We start from the raw sequence: 15,396 nt of genomic DNA on the forward strand, positions 1-15,396 counted from the left end.
ATTATGAGGTCTCAGAATGGCGTCAATGTTAGCTAAGAATACGAGATAAAACTTATGTGGTTAAAATAAAGAAATTCCTTTTTCCTTTTCCCGTGCTTTATTCCTAGTCATGCGATGTTATGTTGGATTATGTTGCATGTGTGGAGATATGTAGTAAAGGAAAATGCGAGGAGCCTTTGCGTGACGAAAACTCTTAATCTAGCTTCCATGCACAAATATAGAAGAGGCGTTAAATGAGTGGCGTACACCAAGACAATAAAATCTGGGAGTACTTGTAATGCTAATTCCGAACAATAAGGCAAAAAAATAAACGACGGAATGCACACGATAGTAAAGAATTATAAGGGTTTAGGCCAAGTGAAATTGAAGACAACTTCGAGAGACATTTTTTAAAACCTTCTAATTTTTATAAGTTGAGAAAAATAATGCTTTTGCCGAGTCGAAAAAAAAAACTATAGAAGAGAGTAAGAAACACGACAAAAGATTCTGTAATTTGGTTGTAACCTTAGAGTTATCTGCAGTATTTTAGTCTTTAGACACTGTCTAGTTCTGTAGTAGATTTCATGTATAACTACAATTCTATTATTATTACAGAAATGGCTGTTGTCTCAACATGCCCACAACCAAAAACTGCGCAGACGTATTGTTGTCGCAATAATAAAGTTACTGTGGGGTTTCTTTTTTTGTTGACGCTGACTGGACATCTAAAACATATTTCCAAGGGAGGGAAATAATTAATCTCTTAAGCTGCAGGTACTACCGACACAAATATGTAGTATTCTCCCTTAGAGACGGCTAAGAAACTAATTTTCTATTCTATTTTGCGTACTTTTCCTTTGCAGCGTCTGTATTCATATAGTGGAGGTGCCATTTCCAAAGCCTGCACAAGGGTGCATAGCACCAGACCATATTTAGAATGCGTCGTTGCAAAGTATACTCGCATTTTGTGTAAGCGTCCTCATTCCAGCTTTAAGATAATGCCTCGTACTGACGTCGACGTCAGTCCCAAGGACTTATAGTATTTGAGCTTTCCCTTCACCGTCCTCTACAACACGACATAATAGGATAATACGAAAACGGCAGGCTAATGAAAGAAACATGGGGGATAATTATTCATCTTTCCGGTGCGCTAACAATCTCTGCGCTTTTGCATGTTAATATAGGGAACGTAGTACGTAGTGAATAAAACGAAATAACATCTTGTCTCACGCAGGTAATTTCTCCTACTGATTGCATTTGAAGCACCATGTAAAAAAAAATAATAATAAATAAAACTGGCCAGCTTGTTCAAATGGTGCGTTGCCCGCTTCAAGCACTCATTATGGCTAGAGCCCACAAAGATAAATTAACTACGTAGCCTTAGTTTGCTATTTTGAAGCCGCAGTTCTGAAGGAAACCAAGTGGTACCGACGACCCCCTTTCGTAAAAATGGTTTGGTTTGGTTTGTGGGGTTTAACGTCCCAAAACAACTCAGGCTATGAGAGACGTCGTAGTGGAGGACTCCGGAAATTTCGACCACCTGGGGTTCTTTAACGTGCACTGACATCGCACAGCCCACGGGCGTCTTGCTCTTCGCCTCCATCGAAAAGCTACCGCCGAGGCCGCGATTCGATCCCGCGTCCTTGGAAAGAGTCGAGCGCCGTAACCACTGCACCACCCTGGCGGGGGCCTTTCGTAAAAATGGTCAAGAGGTTAAGGTTGACACAAAATGCTCAAGATTTTAGTGCGTCTGTTCGACTCTTCGAAATGAAACTGCCAAGGTCATTCACTTGCGCCTTTCATCTTGAGCCGAGGGGTGTTGTAATGGGGAGCTCCGGACATTTAGACCACCTGGGGTTATTTAACGTGCACTAATCACGTGACTAGGAGGGGGCTTTAACAACTAAGTCGCAGACATGTGGCTACTCATTCTCGCAATGGTTGAAATTCGTACCGGTCCACACATCAACGCTTCGGCGGAGAAATCAGCTTGATGTAGCCATGCTTAACAGAGCTGACGCCTGGGTAACTAGGTTTAGCGAGAATAAACATCCTTAATTATTTTCTACCGCATGCTACTCATATATCTCTACGATTACATAATCATATCACTTTGGTTCAATATTTTTTTTTATAGAGTTTACGTCCCAAAGCGACTCATGACTGAGGAGTGGCTAAAGGTGTGATAAACCGTCCCAATTTTTATGACTCTCTGGCAATTGCTCAAACCCGCTCATATTTGCCTTGGCAAATCACGCCAGGCTGTTAAAGTTTGGGCACATTCATTACCTCTTAAGAAATATTACCCTCACTAGGAGCCGCCGAAAGTAGCAGCAGCAAAGTAAAATGGCAAGCAGCAGCAGTATCAAGAGCAGCTAACAGTAGCGAAAATATTAAACAAACAGTAACAGCAAAAAGCAGTAGTGAGCAGCGTAGCAGCGTAGCAGCGTAGCAGCATGCAGCAGCAAGATCCACATACTGGCAGCAGCGAGAAATAGCACCGGCAGGAAGAAGCAGCAACAAACCAGCAGCACCAGCCTGCTAACGTATACCCCAAAAGCACAGAACCGAGAGTGGTAACGGTACAACATTGCTAGTAGATCACTATGCATGCATCTCAGTAGCATTTGTTTCTTGCGGCACCCCTCGCTCCCGTTATAACCAAACATAGCAGTAATCGGTCTAACCTTCAGTCTTCACGAAACAAGCACCATCGACTACATGCTAATTTGACGCTTAACCAGCTTCAGCGGTATTTTGTAGACTTGTGCCATACGTAAATGAGTCTTCTGTGTTTTGTTCTAGTGGAGAGCGCTAGCTTTCAACAAGCCCTGCCCAAACCAGCATGGCATACCAACTAGAGACAGTTTCCGGTATTTTTTACTTTCGCTAAGCTTATGTCGTCTACAACTCTGTTCTCATCACGTGCTGCGAACAGGCAAGTCAACAGATCACTTTCGTTCAGGCAATAATATCTACAGCAAATATTACCCTGTCATCAAATCTGGGTTTAATTTTGTCATTTTGTTTGACTTTGTTTTCTCGATAACTTCTGCCCGAAGGTGCCGTCGAAATCGGAGATTGTATCTATTCACGGTGCGCTTTTCCTTTCTGGACCATTTGTTTTTCTGTCTTCTGCCACTGGCAACGTTCCTACAGCTGTCAAATGTCTGCGGGATGCGGCCGCGCCATTCGCACGCTGGCCACAGAGCGCCAATAATTAGCCGATGCTCGCGGAAAGTAGAGATTCGATACTTTATAGTTTTTATATGATCTGATCTGCTTTGCACCTTGCACGTCAAAAGTGATGCCACAGATCGGATGCCTAAGCCATAGCAAACGGGAGGTAAACAGCTCTTTGCCCGGGAACTCAATACAGCTTTGTATATAGGACTGGAAATAAACAAATAGCAGAATGTACTTGATTCGATTTTATTCGTCCACATTTATCGCCGTCTGCACGACTAATAGGTATTGAATGCCCCAAGGTTTTCCTATATCAACTCCTTACTCGGTTTGTTTTTACACACAGTGCATAGCCCAAAATTCTGGGAGTTTTCGAGTACGGCGGAAAAGCTACCATAAAATGTGTAAGCCTCTGTAGCGAATTCGTATTTTCCTGACACGCTCGAGCACATCTGGCCTACTTTCCATGAACCCACGTGTAATCTCCTCAGTAGAATCATCAGCCTTGCGTCTCTGTCACACTGTTACGTTTTCTTTTAACCCACTACTGTACTGTTTCAATTTAATCTCCTGGGAGCACTCTCATTGTGCCACTGGCGGTGTACCGACGTGCGTGACCCGTGACGAATGGGGCGTGTTTTATGTCTGTGTTTCAAAAATGTATCTGGGTCATCCACGTGCGCCTCGTGCCAAACGATAAGGCCGGAACAACAAGGCCTCGTCGCAGCATGTTATGACCACTATAACACACGCTTGATTGTTAATGGGCACCTCTCGGAGTTTGTGCAAATTCGATGATCCCTGAAGCAAGGCTGTCCTATGTCACCGCTACTATTTGCCCTCTACCTAGAGCCACTTTGTTTGAGTGTACGGAGACACAACATCTGTGGTTATGTTGCCTTTGGTAATGAAGTCAAAGTGCTTACTTACGCCGATGATATGGCGTTTTTCTGCACTCACAAACCCAGTGTCGACAAAACTAGAACCACTATTGAGCATTTTGGCATTCTCTCTGGCGCCCAAATGAATAGGTCTAAAGGTTCGGATCTTCGGTTTGGTTCATGGAGATAAATGCGGACTCATTATGTAGGAATTGAATGGTCTTGTGTCCCCCCTAAATACCTTAGAGATCCCTTTCATCAATTCAAGTCTAGTGAGCGCTACTAAAGAGAGCGGGTCCCGGCCCTTCAAAGCTATGCTCACACTTTTGTTCCACACCGCCTATCAATTTCTGGTCGAGCGCAGGCCTACAACATGTTTCTGGCAACAGAAACGTATTATGTTTTGCATGCACTTTATTGCGCAAGGCACTACAATCGAAGCTTTCATTGAATGTATAAGGTCATCCAGTTTTGAGCTGATGCGACGCGATTACCTATACAGGCCTGCTTCTGCTGGCGGACAAGATTTGATACATCTCTATGTCAGACAGTGAGTTGCTCGTTTCTCCTTTTTCCGCAATAGCTTTCTAAACCTTCTTTCCAACTAAGTAGTCTCTTTCAATTTTACCAATCGACCCATATTATGTGGTGTTATGCAAGGTATAGTTTTATGAGAGAAATTTACTATTCAGTTCGTTTTCTGGCTGCTCGCTTTTCCTATGAGTATTTATTCTCTAGTTCAAGAAAAAACGTATACAAAGAACTGATATCTATGCTGTTTCCGCCTAAATTATATTATTCTCTCTACTCTAATTGTATGGGGCATGATGTGTTGAGAAGAGTACGCAAAATGCCGATCTCGTCTTGTACTAAAACGTTTTATTTTTAAACTTCATGCCGAAATTCTACCTGTTAAACTGTGGCTTCACAAAAAAAAAATATTTTTGTTTCTTCTGTTAATTGTCGGTCATGGGATACACCTGAAACAAGTGAACACTGTTTCAATGCCTGCAAATATGCAATATTGTTTAGGGATTTTCTACAAAACTCTGAAGAAAGGCTTTATTTTGAATTCTCACAGTGTGCGTTACCTAACTGTCTCCCAACATGCCCATGAATCCTTTGATATAATTTTTCTGCTTGGACTGCACAGCCTATGGAAAATGCATATGTTAGACCAGAATGCTGAGCCTCTCGTTTACCACTGCATTCATTTCGGCCAGATAGTGTACCAGCTGAGAGTCGCTTACGAAGATAGTGACCATCGATCGGACTAGCTCTCATCCTTGATGTGTTGTCCTTCATTGCCACAGTTTCAGTGAAGTTGTGCTAGCACGTGTTTTAGTTGTGTGGTTTGGGTCGTATATTTCAACTGCACTTGTTCGGCTATAGGCCGACACTAAACTTAAAACTGATACTCATGCTACAAGCGCATTTGTAGCCGGCAGAATAGGCAGTAATAATTAAGACCCTTCACAAAGCAAACGTTAAGCTGGATAAATGAAATAAATGGGCTTATGCAAACGGTCGACATACACATGCTCAAAACAATGGCGATGTTTTTCCAAACCAAAAATAAAATTATTGCAGCAAATCAACCAACATTATTAAATTTAATGACAGTTAAAATGGTATCTATGTTTAAGGCACTTGTGTTTTCTTTCAATCAAATCTCTCCTGGGACGCGCACGCCAATGATAGGCAACTAAGCTTCCTCAGATGACAGGACTAGTTGACCGTCATCGATGCATACTGCCGCAAACATCATAATGTTAATATATACTGCACTATTTCTCTCTAGCTTAATTACTGACATTTAGTTTGGGTTCACAACTGAAGGAAACATTCAAAAATATCTTTCTGTGACAAAAGAAGGTTTTCAAGAATTGTTAGAAACTTGCCGACCTGCTTTTAGACCAAGGAATTGTTCATGAAATACGAAGTACGAAGTAATGTCAGCTGCAAAGCTACAGAAATCTAGGATTCGTAGGATACTCACACAAGATTTAAATATTTAGCTTTTTTTGCAACACTAGCGAATTTGCAAATAACTGACCCTATTCACAGAGCTCGGTATAGCGGACCATGGCAAGTAAAAACATCTAGAACTACATATATGGACAGGAAATGTAATAAAACAGAAAGCTACTAATGCGCTTGGCAGTCAGAACATTCACATTAATGCAACCAGCTTCAAATTAATACGTGCCGATATTAGCAATCACTGCAACAATGACATTAAAATACACTGTTACTTTGCTTGCTTTGCTTTTTTTTTCTACCTGTCTACGTTAATGTTCTGTAAGTTGCTTATTTGTGTTTTCGATCATTTTGGTCTGGTTGGCCTCATTCTTTGTGTTTGAATCTCTTGCGCTCTATGCGGACATACATCGAGAATGGATAAATACTGCCATGGCTGCTTTTTATTGGTATCTGTGTTGTTGAGCTGCTTTGTAACTGTTGCGTGACGCCACTAGGGGAGCCTCGAGTTTTGGCAAGGTGCCCTTGAGACACCTTTTCCCTCGAGCTTATAATGTGATATGCACATTGTATGTGATATGATGCAAATAAACTTCAATTCAATCCAAACGCTTTCAGACTAAGAGCTTCGCGGTGGTGGCTTAGCGGCACTTCACTATTTTCATCTGACATGGCGGGTTCAATCAATCTGCGCCGACATAGTTTTGATGAAGGCTAACCACAAGGCGCCTGAGTAGTGTGCGACGTCGGAGTTAAACATTGGAGTTTCTCGTAGCTCGAGTCGACATAAGACACTAAACCAAATAAACCCAGCGGAACCTTTGAGCAGAACGAATAAAGGTGAATTAGACAAAATGATAATCATCAGTAGGGTCCGCTGAAATATTATCCAGCTTCACCCACTCGCTAAGCAATCCAAAACGACTATTGTATTAAACAAAGAGTGAATATACAAAGGAGAGTATCACATGGCACGCGCCTTGGAGAAGTATAACGAGGGACTTTAGCGACTAAAATAGTGAAAGGCGAAAGCCTGAGGGCCGCATTCTGCTACGCAACTGGCACTAATCAGTACTTAATTATGTATTTATTCCTTTTGTCAATTATTATTTAGTATATAGTTATTCAGTTATTACGCAGTTATGTAAACAGCTAATAGGTCATTTAGTTAATTATTGAATTACTAATTAGTGATTAACTAGTAATTTAGCATTTATTGCCTAATAGTCATATAAGGCACGCATTGGCGCATACTGTGGTGGTGCTCTGTGATTGGTCGAGACTTTTATGACGTCCTCCCGCCTCGGCCAATCAGAGCCGCCACAAAAGCGAGACACATTTTGTCAACGACAGCATGAGCCATTAAAGGCTTCCGCCTTAAACCGTGCAATCTGAGCTGGCGGTCGACTGCAATTCACTTCCACGGAGGCATGAATAGACAAACATATGCCCGTGTAGAATTCAGGTACCAGGACAACGACGTCGTAACTCAAGAACGTAGCGATAGTAGCGCTAGGAGAGGAGAACGAGAGGCGCGTTAAATATCTTGAAAGGGACCCCCGGCCATAATAAGAATTTAAAGGACGGGAAAGTCGGAGATGTTACCCGTGTGGATTTGCTTTCTTACGTCGAAGGTTCCAAAGGTTCACCCACCTGCTTCTTTGAAATCAGGTTTTGTGAGACCGGACAAGAATCGAAGAAAAGATAAAATTGGCCGGCATGGGCTTCAAGAAGCTGATGACTCTCCTTAGCCGTTGAACGAAGGGCGGTAACCGTAAATATCAGAAAACGACGAAATGTTACAGTCCTTCACCGTAACAAACCCGGATAATAAGAGGATCAACCCCGAATATGCAGCTCCCATGTACAATAAAGAAGATTTCACCTGACCCTTCACTGCAGCGGGGATTTATAAGCAGCCTTCATGGACAGGCCACCTCGTAACCAAGAAATGATGGTGATGAGAACATCTTGCGTGCCAAAGGTGTATCAATTTTCTAGCCACACCCATGAGAACAGTACGGGTTCAGCCAGTTTCCGAGCCTGCCATAGCTCATCGAGACTTACGGCTAATAAAGAGCGACTGCCTTCATCTCACAATTAATAAGGGGCCGTGATGGGCGCAGAAGTGCAGAAGCCGCTGCAACTTGCTGGAAACGACGACACAGTCTTCCCTGCCACTGCTACAGAAAACAACTTTTCATTTCGAGAAAAAAAAAGATACGGTCCATTTTTTATATCGTTTTGCTTTTTTACGGTCGCATAGAGATACAAATGTAGCAGGGAGAGCAGAAAGTAAGGTGTGCTGAAGAGAGTGGGATAATTCTATGAAAAAGGTGGCTGCGAATAGCACAGGTCCACCAGCGCCACATATAAAATGTCATCTCAGATCCCGAGTATAATGGGTTTCATCGGCGCACGCGATAACTGGCGCCGAAACAAAAAAGCAAGAAGCCTCCCTTTTATTTAAGCGAAACACGCACTCATTTTGAAGTAAGTAGCGAACAATTACGACATTCAACGTTAAAGCTTCAACTGGGGACGGCCTTTTTGAGAGGCGTTAAAAGGATGAAAAAAGCAGCTTATAACAAGAACGCATCGTAAACAGAATCGAAGTCTCTCGATAGCCAGTGTGAGCGCCTAGAAAAAGTTTGATATTCATTACGGTCTCAGAGGAGAGCTTTTTCCGTGTGCTTGGTTCTTTTCTCAGCTTTAGCGACACTCTTTTTTTTTTGCGTATTCAGGGCGTACTTCAATAGTATATTTGTTTAAAATAGCCTTGGTGTTTTCAGCTAGATCGTGCCAAGCGCTAATTATGAAAACATTTTTGTTTCTTTCAATGTTGCTAACTTATCGGAAATGACTGCACAGCGCTAACAAATGCGATCGGAGGGATGACGGACGCTGGCGTCGTTTACTCCTTTCAGTGAATTTGGCTCTTTAGCCTTGACTCAATGAATCAATCAGGCTGCACCCTGCATCTTCTTGAAAACCAATTCACGTGGATGTTTATTTAGCACGCGATACTAGTATTGGCGACATCTTTTTTTCACAATGAAGGAAAGACCACGAGTGGACGCACTAAGTCGAACACCGCACCTTCCACTGCTGTTGTGCGCTGATTTCCAGGCTATTAAGTTTCGCATTATCGTTACTATTCATTTATTTCCTATACAGTTCAGTCTGGGCCTGTTTAAGTTTACTTTGAGGTATTAAATCTATTCATTCCGAAAAAGAGTACTTCATCAAGTCATCATCATCATCAGCCTGGTTATACCCACTGCAGGGCGAAGGCATCTCCCATATTTCTCCACTTAACCCGGTTCTGTGCTAGCTGCATCCACTTGACCCCTGCGAACTTCTTAATCTCATCCGCCCACCTAACTTTCTGCCGCCCCCTGCTACGCTTTCCATCTCTTGGAATCCAGTTTGTTACCCTAAACGAGCTTCGGTTATCCTCTCTTCGCACTACATGTCCTGCCCATGTCCATTTCTTCTTCTTAATTTCTACTCGAATGTGGGTAACTTGAGTTATTTCTCTGACCCACTCTGCACGCTTTCTATCTCTTAATGTCAGCCATAAGCCTAAGCGTAGCCAGGCAAGTTGTTACTGTGACTACGGCGCACGCTGGCTCACGTTGTTGGTGCTGTTATGTAAATAACTGAACCTGCTACACAGCTAGTCAGAGGTCAGCGTTCATGTAACCTCAGCAACAAAAAGGTTTCTGTGAGATGAGCGGCGCTCTCAGGTGCCTGACAGAAGGTTAACGCATTCCGACACTTTGGGCAGATGAGACGCCGTGCTACTCCTACCTTAAACGTATTGGAGTAGGCAAGTGGGGCACTGAAGACGACCTGGAGTAAGTGTTCAATGCAGAAGTGCACAGGTCTGTTCTACCCTGCATATTGCTGCACACAAAGTGCGATCATTGACGCTCGGACTTCGGTCTGATGTCTTTTCTCGTGCAGAAAAGCTCTGCTGACCTGTAATGTTCCTGCTCATGTTTATTTATTTCTAGGTCATTTCAAATTACCACGTCAGTACTGCTGAAGCTGCCCAAGGCGATACTTGTCATGAATATTGTGGTGTGTGGTGGAAGGATGTTCTAGTTTGCTTCAGTGAAACATTTTTTTTTTTCGGTCGTGAATGCCTTCAGTGGGAAGACGTTTGCGCCCTCCCTGTTTTTGGACGAACCTTCCTTACTCTGGGAAGGTAATTCTGCTCGAAGAAGGCAGCATATTTTCCCTAATTCCCGCTGTCAGCCTTCATTACCTTCACAGGTAGTAAGCCCAAAAAAGTACATACTCGCGTCGGTCCATCAGCCGCTTCTCACTGAAGTGTTTAGCGTCGTATTCAGGGACTAAACTTTGCTCGCTGAATTGCTCTCTGTGCTCGTAAGAATGATAGCTGGTTTTATTTCCCAGTCGCAGCTTATCCCGGGTTACGTTTTGGTGGGAATTGAAGCCTCTACCGAGTTCTCTGAGGTACAGTGCGAGGGTGGCTGAACGGGCTTAGGAATAAATAATGTCTACTAAAAACGCCAGGACATTAGAACACGGCCGACAGAAATACTGAACACTGACTACAGCTTGTACTGGATACCTTCGACCTGTACAAAAATCGCGGTGTAAAAGTTTGTGTATACTGAAGTGTTTCGTTATGGGTTACGTTATGACCAGAGGTGTTGGTTGTGGGAGGCGCCTGCAAATGCTCGCGAAATAAAACAGTACAGAGAGAACGTGATTCGGAGAAAGTTATCAACGCACATTCAAAGTATCGTAACCATCGTCTTAAGCGCTATTTCATTGCATCCACTGCTCCTTCGGCACCCCTGGTCGCACGATGTAAACTAGGGTTCAAAAATTATCCGGCATTCTCGAGCATAAAATACTTCCTAGAGGGAATAAGAAAACAAGTTGATGCAATAGTCAAACCCAAGTGAGACCGCCCCAAAATTGCCTTGCCATATTATATATATCGTTAGACGAGCACGTTCCTCCAGGTTCAAGCAAAAAGGCCAACACACTAAAAAAACTCCAGGCTAGAAAGAAAACTGCCACCAGGAACATTCAGCAAGCCACTATTTTGTTGTGAGCACCACAAAATTATGAGATACAGGGAGTAAATGATGGCGATATCGACAGAAATAGCCCATAGACCCCGTAAATCAAAACCACTAACAGTCTCTTTCCGCCAGTATACGCCCTCCAATTTTTTGTCCTGTAATACTTTACAAAAAAGAAAAGCATAGATTCGCTTTTTGAAAAGACAGGGCTGCCTCTTTTGGTTTGCCTCAGGTCTCCGGGTTAAGGTATAAAACATGACAGCAGAGCTCGCCAGACCATGCGGTTTTTTTTTTTTTAAGAGGTACAAAGCGGTGCTAGCAATCTTGGTTTACGTGATACTAAAATTGAAACTCAAACAGTCAGTGCACGGCAAAGCATCTTGTACGTACGCTGGAACCCGAGTCGGCGTTCAACAGGCGTTTCATTTTCTTCTGTCTTGCGACTGGCCGAGGGCCTCTCAGTATAGGGGCCGCTCTAAGCCGCAGCGGAGCTCAATTTATCTCGGTGCGCACGTTCGCAAACGATTAATAACCTTGCTATACATAGTATCGAGAAATTAACGGCAGATAATTACGTTTTAGTATGGGTACGCCTTTGTTAGGCGCTCTGTTTTTTGGCGGCTGTTCCGCGCCAAGCGTCGCCTTATTTAAATTTTTCATTCATCGTAAGCAGAGCCTCTTGTCTGAATTTTAACAGTTCTGAAACAACCGAACTACGCCCGTTTACAGTGTTGCATCAGAACTAAGAAAAAAAGAACACGTAAACAGCGGCGGTAATGAAAACGACAGTGTAGAATGTTTGAAAGAAGAAACTTAGCAGTACGTGTTGGTAGATCTCTTGGTTCCCAGTTCATAAAATAAAACGGAAACGCAAGCTGAAGACCAACTCCGAGCAGACGCGCTCAGTGATAGTCAAATCAAAGTGATTCGCGTTAGATTACTATGCCCTGGAATGAGAACCGATGAAACGACGCAACTAGCAAACTAAATATCCTATTTCAATTATTTATAACGTCGAACTTTGATAATTATAAGTTACCACACACACACCCGTACCTGCTCCTATCTTGTTCTTAACCTCATTGTACGAGGGACCTCAACAAGACTTCCGGTGTCCTCCCTTGAACCGTTGACTTCTACTTTCGCTACCAGCCTTCTTCGAATAAAGATACTACAATCAGGACACCGAACTGGGCTAGTGGGACGGGATTCATGTTCAAATAAAGCCATTGCGAAAAACGCGGACTTTAAGAAATAAGGGAAAAAGCGAGCTTGAAGAGCATTGTTCGCCTTCTACTCTCAAAATCCGTGCTTTTCTTCCTCATTTTTTGCGAATGCCAATACGTAAAACACTTGGTGCCAGAAATGTATACAGCTAGAGTGATTTGCAATACACAGTATTCAAGTGCAGGAAGTGACCACAATAGGACGAAGAAGAATTACTAATGAATTGAAACAGAGCTTCGTATGTAAATACAAAATTTCTATTTCACCACTCACATCTTTCCAAGCTCGAATATCGCCGCCTGGTGCATCCAGTGACCTTTGCAGCTTGAAGGTAAAAACAAGCCTGACAACACCTCTCCTCTAGTGTGACATTGTGGAATCTAAGACAAAAGATGCGAAGGTGATATTAGGGTTAGATCTAAAGAAGAGGGATTTCTTGAGAGAAAGGAGAGCCCAGATAGCGCTTCAGGAGTACACTTCGGAAGTGACTCAGCTAGGAAGTAGGGGGACACCGCTGGCGGCGGCCCTGTCGTTCCTACTGTTTAATATGGCCATGAGGAAGTTGCCAGGACAGCTAAATGCGCTTGGTATACCCCTAATCTTCAATTCAGAATGCATGCAGATGACATTAATTTATGGATAGATAAGGGCAGTGATGGAGATATTGAGCAACCTCTCCAGGTGGCAGCCGACTGTATTGTAGCATACGAGGGGGAAATAGAACGGAGAGATGATGCTCGATGACAGTGAGATAACGTTTAATAAATGTTGGCGGGCCTAGCGCGAGCACTCTCTCTCTCTCTCTCTCTCTCTCTCTCTCTCTCTATATATATATATATATATATATATATATATATATATATATATATATATATATATATATATATATATATATATATATATATATATATATATATATGTATATATATATATATATATATATTTTTTTTTTCGATCGTTTTAGCTTAGTCGCACGTAAGCCATAGAGTATAAAGAGCTGACACTCGAGCCGTTTCGCGGCCAAGCGCGTAAGGGTCTGTCAACCCGCGAGGTGGCGCACCGATGTGCGCTTACACTTCACCTCAAAGCTAGACAGCTTATCATACATACACCGGGTTGCATCTAAGCATCCTTTTTTACAAATAAACATTGATGCGGCGACGGTCATGTACCGTCGGGTATGCCCACCTCACCCCGCTTTTAAATGCGTCGCTTCGTTTTGGGGGTTAACTTGCTTCACTTTGTAGAACTAAATTTGTGTTTCTTGAGCTCAGAACGCTGTTAGCAAGTGGTTGGTTGTGCTGTGTGTACACATTTTGCACGCGTAACAGAATACGAGCCGTAACGCACTTTTATCGTGGAGCCAGTGTTTAGTTTTGGGTCGTGTTTTTATGAAGAATATATGCATTCCTTCCAGTGCGTAAATTTCTAAATGTCACTCACAACACCTACGGTTTAAAACACAGCATTTATCGGTGGCTCACCCGTACCATAGCCCAAGCATTTATCTGTCATGACAAGAACAGTGTATTGCGCATTTGTGATCGTTGTGTCAGTTAAGTTTACCTCACTGTATGCACAATGCCGGTTGGGAAGTGCCATTTTTACATGACGCGTTCCTTGTCGTGGCTAAAACATTCTTGTTGTGGTCGAGAAAGCGCTGCTGCGTGTCGTGGTTTGTTTTTTGATGACATATGCTATTGGGCGCGTAGAGTAGGCTCTTTGTATTACCTTCGTCCCACAGGCAGCAGCACATACTCTTACGTATTCTGTGTTGTGTTTACATTTCTTAACAGCCTATCACTCAAGGCTGCTGATGCACAGAAATTCCGCGTGGGCTGTACGTGCAACTTTTTCGCCTTACTTGCGTGTAACCGTTGAGGGATGCTTTTCTGTTCTTCTCACGGGTGATGTACAAGAAAAACACGTAGCGGGTACGCACAATTTTTACTATTCTTCGTCACACTATGCAATTTGTTTTACCATACTTTCGTTCTTGCTATTTTTGTACAGGGTAGTAAACCGGTTGCTTTTAGGGGTAACCTCCCTGCCTTTTCACCTCCTCCTCCTCCTCCTCCTCCTCCTCCTCCTCCTCCTGTAATATGATACATTTTATAAACAGTGTGATCGATTATTAGCTCTGTGCAACTCAATATGTAAACAAGAAAAATGTAACATAAACAAACACACAATATCATCGTGGACTAGCCAATGACAATCAGGAAGTGTGACAAATACTGTGGCTTTCCTTTCCTATAAAGAAGCCGTTGATCTTTAGGAGTATGTTGTGCTTTCTGTTCCCCAAAACATCCAACTACTCAAAGTGTAACCTTGCGAATCATGTTGATGTCGCACCACAATATCAGGGCCTTTTAAACTTTGAGCTGAGGAGAGAATATAAGGGGTGGAGCATGGGATTAATTACTTGGGTCACATATTATTGCGCCATCGCACAATTTAAACAGTCATGACATCAATCGATGGATTCAAGAACGAGGAGCAACCGCGCCTCGACTTAGAGCAAGCCATGGGCGCCAGTGGCGATGATGTAGGGTGCCTCGATGTTGCCCGCGTGCCACCCCATCGAGGCGCCCTAGTGATGATGCTGCGCCTCGATGCCAAATAAATCAGGCTATACAAATTCGCAGTGGCTTAGCTCAGCTATTCCAGGATATACATAGCAAAATACGCGTTATACTGGCTGAGTTTGTTGTGGCCATTCATACTTAGCAATGAGAGACAGCTTAATTTATGTCATAGGGGGCACTTTGAACCTCTAAAGTGTGACGAGGCGAAAGCCTGGTTGGTCTTGTCTTGGGTTTAACGTCCCAAAGTGACTCAGGACTACTGTGCCGGAGTTCCCGGGTTCGAACCCGACCGCGGCGGCTGCGTTTCGATGGAGGCGAAACGGAGTGGCGTCCGTGTGCTGTGCGATGTCAGCGCACGTTAAAGATCCCCAGGTGGTCGAAATTACTCCGTAGCCCTCCACTACGGCTCCTCTTTCTCTCTTTCCACTTTCATTCCCACCTCCCTCCCTTCCCTTACGGCGCGGTTCGGGTGTCCACAGAGCAAGTGTG

The sequence above is a fragment of the Amblyomma maculatum genome, chromosome 10 (assembly GCF_055883805.1).
Source record: "Amblyomma maculatum isolate TAMU_Amacu chromosome 10, ASM5588380v1, whole genome shotgun sequence".
NCBI classification, from domain to species: domain Eukaryota; kingdom Metazoa; phylum Arthropoda; class Arachnida; order Ixodida; family Ixodidae; genus Amblyomma; species Amblyomma maculatum.